The 12930-nt window shown below is 35.4% G+C and overlaps 1 protein-coding gene across 4 annotated transcripts in view; it reads left to right on the top strand.

Annotated features, from left to right (window-relative positions):
- Window positions 1–12930, top strand: part of NBEA (neurobeachin) — a 448146-nt gene that overhangs the window by 323828 nt on the left and 111388 nt on the right. The gene's annotated exons all lie outside the window — the stretch shown is intronic.

Genomic DNA, 12930 nt, shown 5'->3' with positions numbered 1-12930 from the left:
TGTTCTCTTTTTTGCCTCAGGCCTAGGAACTAATTTGAGCTTCTATAATTACTTCATGTTTTACACCTGTCTGCATATCATGCACCCCTTGTCTCCGTGCTTAAGCTGTATATTTCCTTGGAAGGAGGAAAAAAAAAAAAAAAAGAAAGAAAGGCTAGTTTTCATACACAAGGAATCCCCAAGTTTCTTCTCTCAGTCCTCCTACAGGAGAAACACAATTAAACTGTTGAGATGTTCTCAGCAATGCAGCTGACCTTTTGGGTTCATGAAGGACAAATGAATGCTGTCTGTTCAGACAGTTTGTGTTAAGACATTGTTGAGCAAAGAGCCCTGAGCTTTGTTCCTCTTGAATGAAGCAATGGTTGTAGTCATTTTAAAATCATTAAGAGCCTGAATGCACGGTATCATTCTACAGTGTTTGCTCTACAGCTGCTCTTCTGCTTTAATAGCAGCTTATTAAATTTGGGTCAAGCACGCTCTGAAGAGTATCACAATGAAGAAACTGTTCAAAAAGTTACCTGTTAAAAAAAAAAAGGCAATTGATTAGATTTTTAACTTAAGTGACAGCTGCAATTCATTGCCTGTTCTTTGTGGTGTCCTGCAGCCAGAGTGGAAGCCTTTTGTAATTTGGTCTTCATTTTGTAAAAGCTTTCTTGAATAATCCAGGGTTGCTTTCCACTCTGAGACCGCCTCAATCCAATTAGGAGTTTAACAAGGGTCAAATTAAGGAGACTTTACACTTCATGTTTGCATCATTAACCATAAGACTGTTTTGTGTGTGCACGACTGTGTGTCGAGGGAGGAGGGGAGGCTGCAAGATGGGGCAGACACAAAGCTGTCATCCACCATGTGGTGCATCCCGCCACTGAATGAAGGCACAGCAGGCTAGGAACAACATTTCCAGTTGTCTTTTGGGGCTGTCGTCATGTGGATTTCAGCTGGTACATAGCTGTTTGGGGTTACAGGTGCTAGCTAGAGCTGAGGAAGGAGAGCGCACTCTGCATCTAGTCTTTTCTCTCCTGGTAGTCTATTGTTATCGGACAAATGGCTGGGAAGAGATGAAGTTAGAAATCTCTTGAGCATTCATTATTTTTGATGAGATGACAACTACCCCAGTTCCTTGTTCTCACTATTCATGCTGTTTCCTGTTATTTTTTGAAAACATTTTTTTTTGTCTGTGTTAAGTATATGATACAGTGTGAACTTTTTTTTTATATCAGTAGTTACCAGGCTTTCGATAATCAGATGTGCGTATACAGGACTACAAACATTCTACTGCATTTTCTACAATAACGAGTCATCTAAAAATGGTGCTGTTTTGCTTATGCAATTTTTAGCTACGATTAAGTTTTCCTAATGAATTATTTATAAAAATTGTCAAAAATTAAAGAGAAAGCCATAAGACACTCTTTTTTATATAAGACTGTTCTTAATGACAAGAAAAATTCTCCTGCTAATCAGTGTTTAGACGTGTGGGATATTGCTGGAGAACTGTTGCAGTGTCTCTTTAGCAAATGCTTTGTGCTGCTACATACAAAGTAACGATTTATCTAAAAATAACACTTTCATTGTTCCTCCCCCCCTAAACCCATTAATAGGTACTTTAGTATCATGCGAGTTTTCATAGTTTAATCCCTTTTCAAAAGCTTTTCAGAATAAAGGCTCTAAATGGTCCTCAGTATTAATTTGATGTGACTTCTGTACAATATGGTTTGAAACTCTCAGAAGCACATTTTTACAGCTTACCCCTTTTCACTAGATCAGTGTGTGGAAAATACCAGCTAAATGTTTCATGGAGTCTGTGCTGCAAGCCTTTTTTGTTGTCTTGCAGATGCTATAGCCTTCTAGTAATTTTTATTTAGCACCATCGTTATTAGATAATACTTAAGCCAGATCAAAAACTATATATAGATTATTGCTCATTGAATTTAAATTTTAGGAAATGCACCTTGAAAGATAATTTTTTAAACATTTTCACCTGTCTCTTGAATTTCATTTGTTGAGAATTTACCTTCAACAGTAATCTGCATAAAAAATGGTGATTGCATTTAATGTAGTCTGCTTTTGTAGTCAGTCAGATCTTTGCTTACATTTAGACAGGAATATCTGACTATGGGGTTTTGGACCCTTAAATACATTTTTAAAATGCTCAGGTCTCAGTGAAATATTAATATGATGTGTCTGATGGAAGTAACAAGAAATAATTTAAAACTTGTTCTGTCAATCTCTATCAAAATGGGAAAGTATTTTCAGTTTGAATTGCAGTGGGCACAGTGACTGATCAAATAAAATTCTTGACTATACAATTTTTTTCATAATGTATGCCTCCTGTGGTGATTTTGTTTCCTCAAAACCACTGCCTAATTTTGGAATAAGAGAGTTCAAATAGTAACAAATAGGTTGTTGGCATGTATTTTGCTTAGCTTTGGTTTTTTTTTGTTCGTTTTTTTTTTTTCCTTTGTCACCCCATCTTTTAAGGCTTTTGCATAAATTAGTATTATGAATTACGTCAATGTGAATTGTATGATAAAAGCTTGTTTGGAGATACGTGGGCAGTTCTGAGCTTTAGATAGCCAAGAGGATCAGGATAACATGAGATTTCAAATGCCACAGATTTTGGTTCTTTATTTCTTGGTTTTTATAGTTTAAGGAGAACCCAGTTACTTGAATATAGAAATATTTATTCCAAGTGCTGTATGCGATGCCTAGGTAAAGTAGGGTGTCACAAGATAGTTTCATATTAAAGAAAGTTTTTGTCACTGATTTATAATATGTTGCCTTTTGGCTGACCATTATATGTATCTGTTCAGCACATACCAGTTTATTGTTTTCTTAACCTGGTTACCTTCAGAATGGTACTTAATTTAATAATTTTAGCATCCTGCCTGAAAAGATGTTCTTTACAAAATTTTAACAAACTTAAATGAAGAATTGTAGTGGTTATGAAATAATTACATTAATATGAAACCTATTTTATAGTCTGATACTTTGTGCTTGACAGGCTGAAAAGTGCTTTATTCATTCTTCAAAATGAAACTAGTGAACACCTTCATCTCTGCTGAGTAAAAGTCCTATTTGGCTTCCTGGTACATCCTTTTATTATAGTTTTTCTTATATGCTTTAGAGCATAAGTGGTCTGCAGGGAAAAGGAAAAGATTTCAAAGCTGCAATGACAGAATTCACAGGTTGAAGGAAAAGAGGGTTTATGATTGGTGAACATTACAGTTCTTAGTTCCTATTTATTTTCCAGAACACACAATGATAGAAAAAATATATTAATTTCATTACTTCAGTAGGGTGTTTTACAAATGTACCTATGGACACTTTTATGTAAAGAAGGTACAACCTTTGAACTCTTTGGAAGTTAGCAGAGAAGGCCTTAATATCACAAACCTTCAACCCTCTCCACCAGGATTTATATAGCTGTAAGAGAAAAGACAACAGCATGATTTATGCATCCATGTAAGTTTCTAGGAGATCACCCAGTCACCATTTCATGCCAGTGTCACAGAGATCTGAAGATGTGAATGGTAATCAGGCTGTTCAAGCAAAGCCTAAAAATGTCTGTCAGGTTGGAATTTTAGATAAACAGGTTTAGAACTTAGATAAAGTCAAGAATTAAATATTTCTTCCTTTACAGTAAGTCTGTATTCCATGAAATCACAAAAGCAATGAAGCTTTAAGGGCTTCTAATCTAAACTTTGAGATTTCCTGTATTGGTGTGTACATTTTAACTGCTATTCAGTGTTATACAAATGTTTTCCTCATTTTAAAAATTACATTTTTGACTATTTCTTTGTTGGTGCAAAACATAATGTCTATCATATATGTCTGTCTTTATTGAAATGTGAAGTTATTTTTCTTGTAACAGACTCACCAAGAACCTTGTTTGTTTTGTTTTTCCTTCTTACTTCTAATGTACAAAACTGGCTACTAAACCTAATTTTACTGTAAAAGTAACTTCATTATAAAACTGATTAGATAGTTATCCAGAGCAGTGTCAGAAGCCAGCTTTATTCCTTTTAGAAGGGCTATCTGCACTTTTTGTGTATAATGAATTTAGTTCTATTGAAAGATGCTGGATTGACAGCCCTGAAGACCGAAGTCCTTTATTTATGCATGAGCAGCAACAGTTCTGCCTTTCCCACACTGCCCTCCTGATATGCTTCACCCATGACCTGAAGGATCCCCCTTAAAGGTGACAGCTTAGTAGCCTTCATACCCATTCACTCTCCAGTCCTCTGCTGAGAGTGCCAACATGAATGCCAGGGTGTGGTGCCTTTTTGCTGTGAGCATTTGATAGCTGCCTTTCAGGTTGCAGTGGACATCTCATTTTCCATAGATTATTGAAGAGCAGTCCACGGGTGATAATTCTTGGGCTCTTTGGGGTGGTGGCAAAGTAGAGGTCTTTCTAAAGGTAATTAAAGGCAAGACCAAGATTTGGTTCAACTATTGTATGTAGGCCAGTAAATTAGAGTGAAGGTCTCTAGTCCATTACCAATTTCCTGATTGAGCTAGTCCTCTAGGACTTTTACAGCACAACTAATGTTTTTCAGACCCTCTTTTTACTCACTGAAAAGAAAGAATGCTTTCTGCAAGCACAGGTCACAAATAGCTCAATTTTCTTCTGGCTTACAAATGCAAAGCATAACTAATTTGATAGTAGACTGTACAAAGCTTAATTTGACTCAAAGGCCTTGTGGTTTAAATGAGTATGTTTCTGATCTCATTTATGGTAAACTAATTTTAAATTCCATTTGGGTTACGCTAGATACACATGTGGGCCTAAGCACAGGATTTGGTTCCCTGAGTATCTTATGTACGGGATGTAGGTCGTTAGTCCTTTCTGAGACATAGGATACAAATGTGTATGTGCAATTATAATGATAAGATGGTCTAGTGCTAGCAGAAACTCTTATACTTTTTTCCTGTAATAAACACATTTCTGATGTTTTGCATCTGCAATATGTTTATGTTGGGAATATGTGCATCTGAGCTGCAATTCAATTGGCCACTTTTGCATGTATTTTGAGAAAAATGTACCAGGAGTTTGATTTTATATTGCTAGTTATTCCAGAAAGTAACACACACATGTTTAAAAAAACAAAAACAAAAACAAACAAACAAACAAAAACAAACAAAAAAACCCCAAAAAACAAAACAAAACAAAAAAAACCCCAAAAAAACTCAAATAAAAAATACCAGCAATAGAAAAAGAAGAAAAAGAGTAACTGTTGACTTTTGCTAAATCTGCATATTTTCAGTATCCAGTGGAGTATTGAAATATTCCAAATGCTAAATAAGAATACAAGAATCTGTGCACATGAAGAGCTCCACATATGAATTTATTTTAGAAACCTTAATGGATAATTTAAATGTTTGCAAAAGATAATCCAGTTACATATATATATATATATTTATGTATATGTATATATATATGTGTGTGTGTATCTATGTGTGTATATATATGTGTGTATATATGTGTGTGTGTACATATATATACATATTAAAGTCATTAAATGAAAACCATGATTCTGTATTTTGGAGTATGAGAACCTACATTGTATACACACAGATACATGTAAAGCCCTCATCATATTGCTAAAGGTTATCCATGGCTCCTGGGGGGGAAAAAGCTTCAATTTCAGCCTGATTAACTCATATTTTCAAAATTATTGTGTTCTTAACAACGTATTTTTAAAACAAGAGAAAGTTTAGAATAAAATTATTTTTAAATAGTTTATTTTGAGTTTGGAAAAGATTTTTCACTTATTTAAAATAATTTAATACAACAGTCAATCTATTTATGAAAAAGTTATTCAGCTAGAAAAAAAAGTAAATTAAAAAAACCAGTCAAAATAATTATCTCAATGGTTGTAAGCTTCTGAAAAACACATTTCATTTGAGAGCATCACTTCATAAAGTTGTTTATAATACTGAATTATTTGTTAAAAATATATACAATGATAAAACAGTAATGAAATCACATGGCAGTATTATAGTGATCATAAGTTATTTTTCTCTCCCATGTTCTCACAGATAAAGTGGGGAGATATCTAGGGGGAAAAAAATTCTCCTCAATTTCTGGACTCTGCATTGCAGGAAGGCAACAAATGAGAAAAAAAGTAGATTTTAATTTTATATCAAAGAAACCCTTGAGGTGGAAAGTTAGGGAAAGCTGCATTGGTTTGTAGCACACAAAATGTCGCTTGAATTTTGCTGCTCAGTAGTTTGATATACTCATTTGCTGATGCGAAATGACGAGGGCTTAGAAAGCAGGGTTTTGTTTTTTAGCTGTCTGCAGACCTAGTGGGGCCTTACAGAACCCAGTCAGCAGGTCATTAACTCTGGAGAAAACAGCTTGCATTAATATGCTCTAATCCGGTATAATTAGTCAAATTACTGCACGCCGACCGGCTTGTCATGTGTTGTCAGATTTGGCATGCAGGCAGGATAGCCAGGGTCCCTCTGGAATGCCACCCTGGATCAGGGAGAAGGACTCGTTTGTAGTAGTGGATTTCTTGATGAGGAAAGCAAATGGAATCAGCAGCCATGGCCTTACAGAAAAAAAAAGGAAAATCACCCCCGACAATCAAAAAAATTGATTTGTTATAATTTTGTTGAGAAGTAGGGAATTTGTGTCATGGGAAACATTCATGGTTGATACTCACTGTTAGAAATAGGAGCTGTTCAGTTGCCTCTTATAACTTCTGTGTATCTAACAAAACTGGAGATCCGCTGTACTATATAAGATTAGCATTCATAAAAAGATTTAAAATAAATAATTACAAGAGGATCAGCTACAAATTACCTACCACACTGTGACACAGATTATTGAACTACCAGCATGTGTGGGTGCTAGTGTGCGTATGTGTGTGCTCGTGCGTGTGCATGTGCCCCTTTTTCCAGTAGGGGAGGAGGTTATTAAACTATAAAAGGGCCATATTAGCATAAATTTACAAGAGCTCTTGTTCTGGCGGCATGATAAAAACCTGTGTTACCTTTGCATTAACACTGAATTGCTTGTTGTGCTTTTGGCAATGACAGATAAGTCAGTGTAATTCCCCATCGCAACGGAAATGATGCTCCAGATTCCAAACGCATCCTGAAGATGTCACTGACAATAATCTTCAAAGAACGGCCAGTGAAAGTGGGCTGTATGTTTGCAGGATGATATACTGCAAATGACAGGAAGAATTATGTGAGTGAAGACGAATCTGTAACATATTATTAAGCAATTTCACGAGAATAACAGGGATAAAAGGATAATGGATGAGGGTGTCATTATTACCTTCATGTAGAGGGAAAGCAAAAGCAAAGGTAGAGAGACAAGATTAATTGAGGAAGGGTGAAGCATTCATTGCTCATCAGCTCTTTTGTACTCTCTGCTCCTGAAATTCCAGACAAAAAAAAAAAAAAAATTGCTCAGGGCTGCATTTTAATGCAGCTGGCAAGACAGAGCTGAAAACTGACAGGGCACTTTTTAGTCACCTCCCTGCTTCCATAAACACACAACGGCTATTACTCCTGGAGTCTTCCTGTGATCAGAGCAGTAAACTGGTGGGATGTTCTTTTTTTTTTTATCACAGCTACTGCTTTTAATTGTGCTTCTGAGCTCAGCAGTTTTATCTGTCGATGGTGTAGAACTGAACAGGTTGTTCCCTACACATTGTTTGCATTGCACAGTTGCAAATGGAAGCAGACTGTACATAATAGATGTCAGCAGAGGGGCTTCTTCTGAGCACAAAGGCAAGCTGGGATGTCCAGTGACATTAGTGACAACATAAAATTATGTCAAGGCATCAAGATTTTACAGGTTTTAATATACAAGGTGAAGAAACAGGAAGTCATTTGGCAATTGTGCAGTCCAACCCTGCAGTGTTAACTCAAGTATAATTCCTGTTGAAGTCAAGATTTGCTTACTCAGAGAGTTATCACTGGGTCAATAATTTCAATTACCATCTTTATTTTCTATACATTCTCCATGTAGCAGCTGATTTTAGCAGCAGAATATAACTGATTCTGTAGCAGCAGAATACAGTCTTTAAAACATGCCATTTTCTTTTCAAAATCTTGATATAAAATTACAGTTTTAAAAGCCACTATAATATTGTATAGATAGAAAATATTTTCACATGTTAATGACATTATCTCTGGGTACATTTTAATTTAAAAAAGGAATGCCAGAGACCTGAATAATTAAGAGCATATAGCTATTTATATTCAGATTATGGATTCTGAGGTTTAAGCCTTTGAAGAGCAAAGTATTGAGCCTCCTTAATTTTCTTTTCTGTGTTTATTTAATAATAGTGAATTGAAGTAAACAGTTGTTATTTGTTTTATTTTTCTTAACTGATTACAATTATTTCAAGGTTTTAACACCAAAAGAAAAGGAAATTAATTTCTCATCTGCTGTCTGTTAGGGACCTTTTTGGTGTAAGAGAGACAGAGGAAAACCTCCAGTTTGATAAGAAAGAAAAAAGGCGGGGGTGAATATGCCTCTGTTGATTGCTGATTCTAGAAATAAAAGTGTGGTTTGATTTCATAAAGTTGTGTGTTTCTTAGGCTGAGCTATTCCCATACAGTAAAGGGCATATACAGGATTTCAAATAGGATAGCTGAGGTCAACAGCACAGGCCTACTTGCTGGCAGAGTCTGGAACTGAGATACTGTGGGAGAAGGATTTTTTTCTGCTACCTTTTGTGTAATGGGTTAGGTCGGGAGGGGACTGCACTGAATTGCAGCACATTTATCTATCACTGATAAATGTATGTGTGAAAAGTGTAGATAGCAGTTTTGGTCAGCATTATGCTTTGGTATATTAGCACAAAAACATGAGAAGGTTGTTTCAGCAGTGTGAATGTTGTGCTGCCCAGGACTTGAATGACGCCGTGAGGAGCCTCACAGGAGCATAGGACTATTCTGGTTCATTACAAAGAATTTTTCATTAATGTACAGGATCTCAAACATAGACCTAGCACAGTATCTATTGTAATAACCTGCTTGAACAATGTAACTTGGAAACTGGGTCATCCCACATGCAGAAGACATTTCTGTGCTTGATAGGTCAGATCATATTCCTTTTTTGTGGATTTTACTTTGTCCTAGTGTATAGTGCAGTTGCTATATAGAAAAGTCTAAAATGACTGCCATTATCAATAAATAATTATGAATAGATGATTAGCGATAAAATAACCCTTGTGAATTTTCCTATTTATGTTCAATGGAGTTGTTGCTAATACAAATTCAGACTGCTTAATATATCTGACTAGAGATGTCAATTTCAGTCTTTTATCTTATATTTTAAATTTAAAGTGTATTGAACTATTGTAATTAGACCACAGTGGCAGTGGCGAGACAGCTTAACATCAGTGAGGTCTTTTCCAAAAGCAGACAGTAAATTTGTGGTTCTATAGGAGGATGCAAAGATTCTGCTCCTAGCTCCCACCTCTCTTGTGCTGAGGAAGAGAATTCAGTTGGTCCATGCCCTACCTTTCACTTAGCTTGGCCTAGTCTGTATTCAGCCGTGTAATGTCTTGCAAAAACCTCCTGGAAAACTGACACGAATCATGGAGAAAGTGGGAATCTAATTGTGTTCCTCTTGTCCCATCACTGCTTGGTGTAATGTTTGTTTGACTTTATTGAGCATTTGTGTTATAAAGGAGAAGGAGGTAGAGCATGAGAGCATTTGGCCTCCAGATTTTAATTTGCTATGACTAGCAATGCTCAAAAGAGCACAGCAGAATTCTTCATGATTCTGTATCTAAACTAAGCCATGAAGAAATGTATTTAGCTTTGCAGGCAAAATGCAAACAAAACCAAAATTGCATATTTTTTCCCTCCCCTACCAGTCTTTTGAAAATCCTGCACACCTCAATTTTACCATGCCAACACATAGCATACACGTCAGGTGGCTTACAGTCACTGGGGACTTTATGCAACCAGGAAAAAATCCAATTTGACAATGAGATTCTTAGATGAGTTTGCTTGACTCATCACTATAAAAGAAATCTCATTCTTTTATTCACAAATTGTTCATACATGGGCTGAACTAAGGAGGGTGGAACCCACTGTCTTTATAGAAAGTTTTGGACAAGTATCTGAACTGATGTGTTCATAGTAAAGTGAAGATTAATTGCCCAGGGAATTCCCTTGTGCAGGGAACCAGAGGGATGTTCTGACAAGACATAGTGATGCCTTCATTGTACAGCATCAACCCTTTACAGAAATACAGCTTTCTTTGTGTTTACAGAATGCAACAATACTGTAAAAGATCAGGATATTATGGTTGTCTTTAGTCAATCCATTGGCCCATCTCTTTCTTTTATTGCTTAATCATTTGAAGAGAGGGATTTGTTCACTTTCTGTCTCCCTGTTTCATTTTGTTTAGTGCTGCCCCCCCCCCAACTTTTTAATTATGTTTCTCCAATCAGAGTCTCATTTAATCCAAAGCTGCTGAAATCAGTGGAAGGGTGTGGAGCAACTTCAGTGGGTTTTGGATAAGATGCAGTCTTGTAAAATCAAGCAGCTCTGTAATTCTCAGTAAACCTTTTGCAGTTCAATGTCCATGAAAACTCTTAGATGTTAGTGGGTTCTGGAGGCATGAATCAACTACCATCCTTATTGAACAGGGTCATTTATCACTGAAGAAAATTCAGACAGTTAAAGAATACAAGTTCCATCTAACTTGAATTGTGCTACTATTATGTTATTACTTGTACTACCAGAAGTTTTATTTGAAGTATTTGTTGAGATATATAGTGTTTCAGTTCAATATTTTAATTTCCCACTCCTTGCCCTCTAGTGGACAAAGGAGCTCATTATTGTCAGATCCTGACACATCTGGGACAGTAATTGCCCATAAGCAGATTTTTCTTCTTAAAAAAAGGGATGTTTTCAAGTAAAATATATTTTGGTGTTGTTTTAGTCTCTAGTTGGGGTCTATTTAGTTTGTTTGTACTAAGGTGGGAAAATATTATTTCCTGGTGTTATTCACTGTATGCTTCAACAAAATTTGAATGGTTTTAGAAGTATTTTGCTCAGTCTCATAAATAAAGATCTCAGCAGGATCAGACAGATTCTTCCTGTATTCTAAATTTTTAACAAAAAGTTTGAAAAGTAATTTTTGCGGATTCATTCCACTATAAATGGCAAAAAGTATTTGAAATGTTTGGGTTTTTATAGAACTAGTTGACCTTGTCCATTGTGAAAAATTTATAGTTTTTCATAAATATTAAAAATACCTAAAGTTTTCCCGCTGGCAGTGAAAGCTGTTCCAATAACAACCAATTGATTTTTAAAAAGCTCTTCCAAGAATAATGCTGTCACTAGATTTTTTTTACAAAATGTAGCTTGACTCTCTTATTCTCCATGGTAAATATGGTATGATGTAATGATGCAGGTGACTCATGTCAATGTTTTACAATTGCATGGGAAGGTTGGAATGGCCAAAGGGAAGGTAACTGTTTTCATTCACTGAGGTGTTTCACAAATTATTGTGGTCTTGTTTTGTTTATGTTTCAGAGTCTTTTAAATGAATCGTACCATGGGTACTTAAGGATAATTGGTTAATACCAAGCAGTAGAAATGCATGTATTATTTCTCCTCCTGAAGCAAAAATGCTTTTCTTCTCAGCGGTTCCTTATACATAGGGGAAATTTTCTTTCATGGAACAAGCAAGTAAGGTCACTCTACAGGTTCCTGATAGTGGGCACCTGTGTGTCCAAACAAGTTTAGACTTTCTGAAGTACTTCCAGATTCTACTTCAAACTTCCAAAGGTAACAGCTGTTAAGAGCACTCAGCATTTTTGAAAACAAATCAAAAATCAGCATTAATATTTATAGTATCTTATGTGTCTTACTTAGATGCTGCTTCTGGAATGACAATATAAAAAATTCTCATGTATTTTCTGTAGTGTTAAGTTTTAAAATTATTTCTAGTAATTTATGTAAAATTGATTGCTCTGTCAGCAATGCTGACACAGCTCATTCAATTAATTTGGTGGGATGGCATAAAAATAAATGTAGGAAAAAAATTCTTCCAGTGCAGGCTTCCTCTCCCTAATTATGCTAAATCTTCATTTTTCCTAATGATCTTTGGCAGAAGAGAAAGGCAAGTGATTGTGGAAATGTTGCATCACTCTACATTTTGGAAGTGTGTCCTCAGCCTTGTCTTAGCTTCCTTCAAAGGAGAAACACATTTTTTAGCTAACATTTGAGAGTAGAAAATGGAAAAAATGGAAATACACAGAAGAAGTAATGCTTTTTCAGGTGGATTGTGTGGTTTTGGCATGTACAAAAATGCTCTACTACTACTACATTCAAAGAGGATATATAGATTTAAATTACTTTTGTGTGCTTGTCAGAGATAGCTAGAAGTGAATATAACATTATCATAAGATGTGGTGATTAACATTAACTTTGGATAGAAGAATGTTTGATGCTTATAATGGCAGAAAAAAGGTTAATATTTTAAAGTGAGGCTAAAGGTTGACAGGAGAAAAATTGAGTTAGTTTGTGAAAAAGAAATTTGTTTCTTTAAGTGAAAATTGGGGTCAAGAGGCCAGAACTCTCTGCTTCAACATGAATGAAATAAATTAAATAATACCTATAAAGCAGCAGTGTATAAGCTAATGATTAAATGGTACATGGTGGTTTTGAGAAAGGTGCTGTCTCTGAGAAAAAAAATTCTGTAGAAATGTTCTTGCAAATCAGTGGGTTTGTTTTGTTTATTTGCTTCCACTGTTTTAAAATAAAACATCTTTCTTTTTTTCAGTTAGATGGTTTAGAATTTATGCAGTACCTTTAATTATTAACAAAGGTGGTATGTTGATTTGCAGAGAAAATTATTTTTAATAATTTCATTCTGTCTATCAGAAATTTCTGGCATTTCGTATGGATGTGCTTTTCTGTAGCCCTTCATGGCCCAAC

The sequence above is a fragment of the Pyrgilauda ruficollis genome, unplaced genomic scaffold (genome assembly GCF_017590135.1).
Source record: "Pyrgilauda ruficollis isolate IOZ18807 unplaced genomic scaffold, ASM1759013v1 scaffold8, whole genome shotgun sequence".
Taxonomy (NCBI): Eukaryota; Metazoa; Chordata; class Aves; order Passeriformes; family Passeridae; genus Pyrgilauda; species Pyrgilauda ruficollis.
The sequence above is the reverse complement of the archived record's forward strand: the minus strand, read 5'-3'. Positions and strand labels throughout refer to the sequence as shown.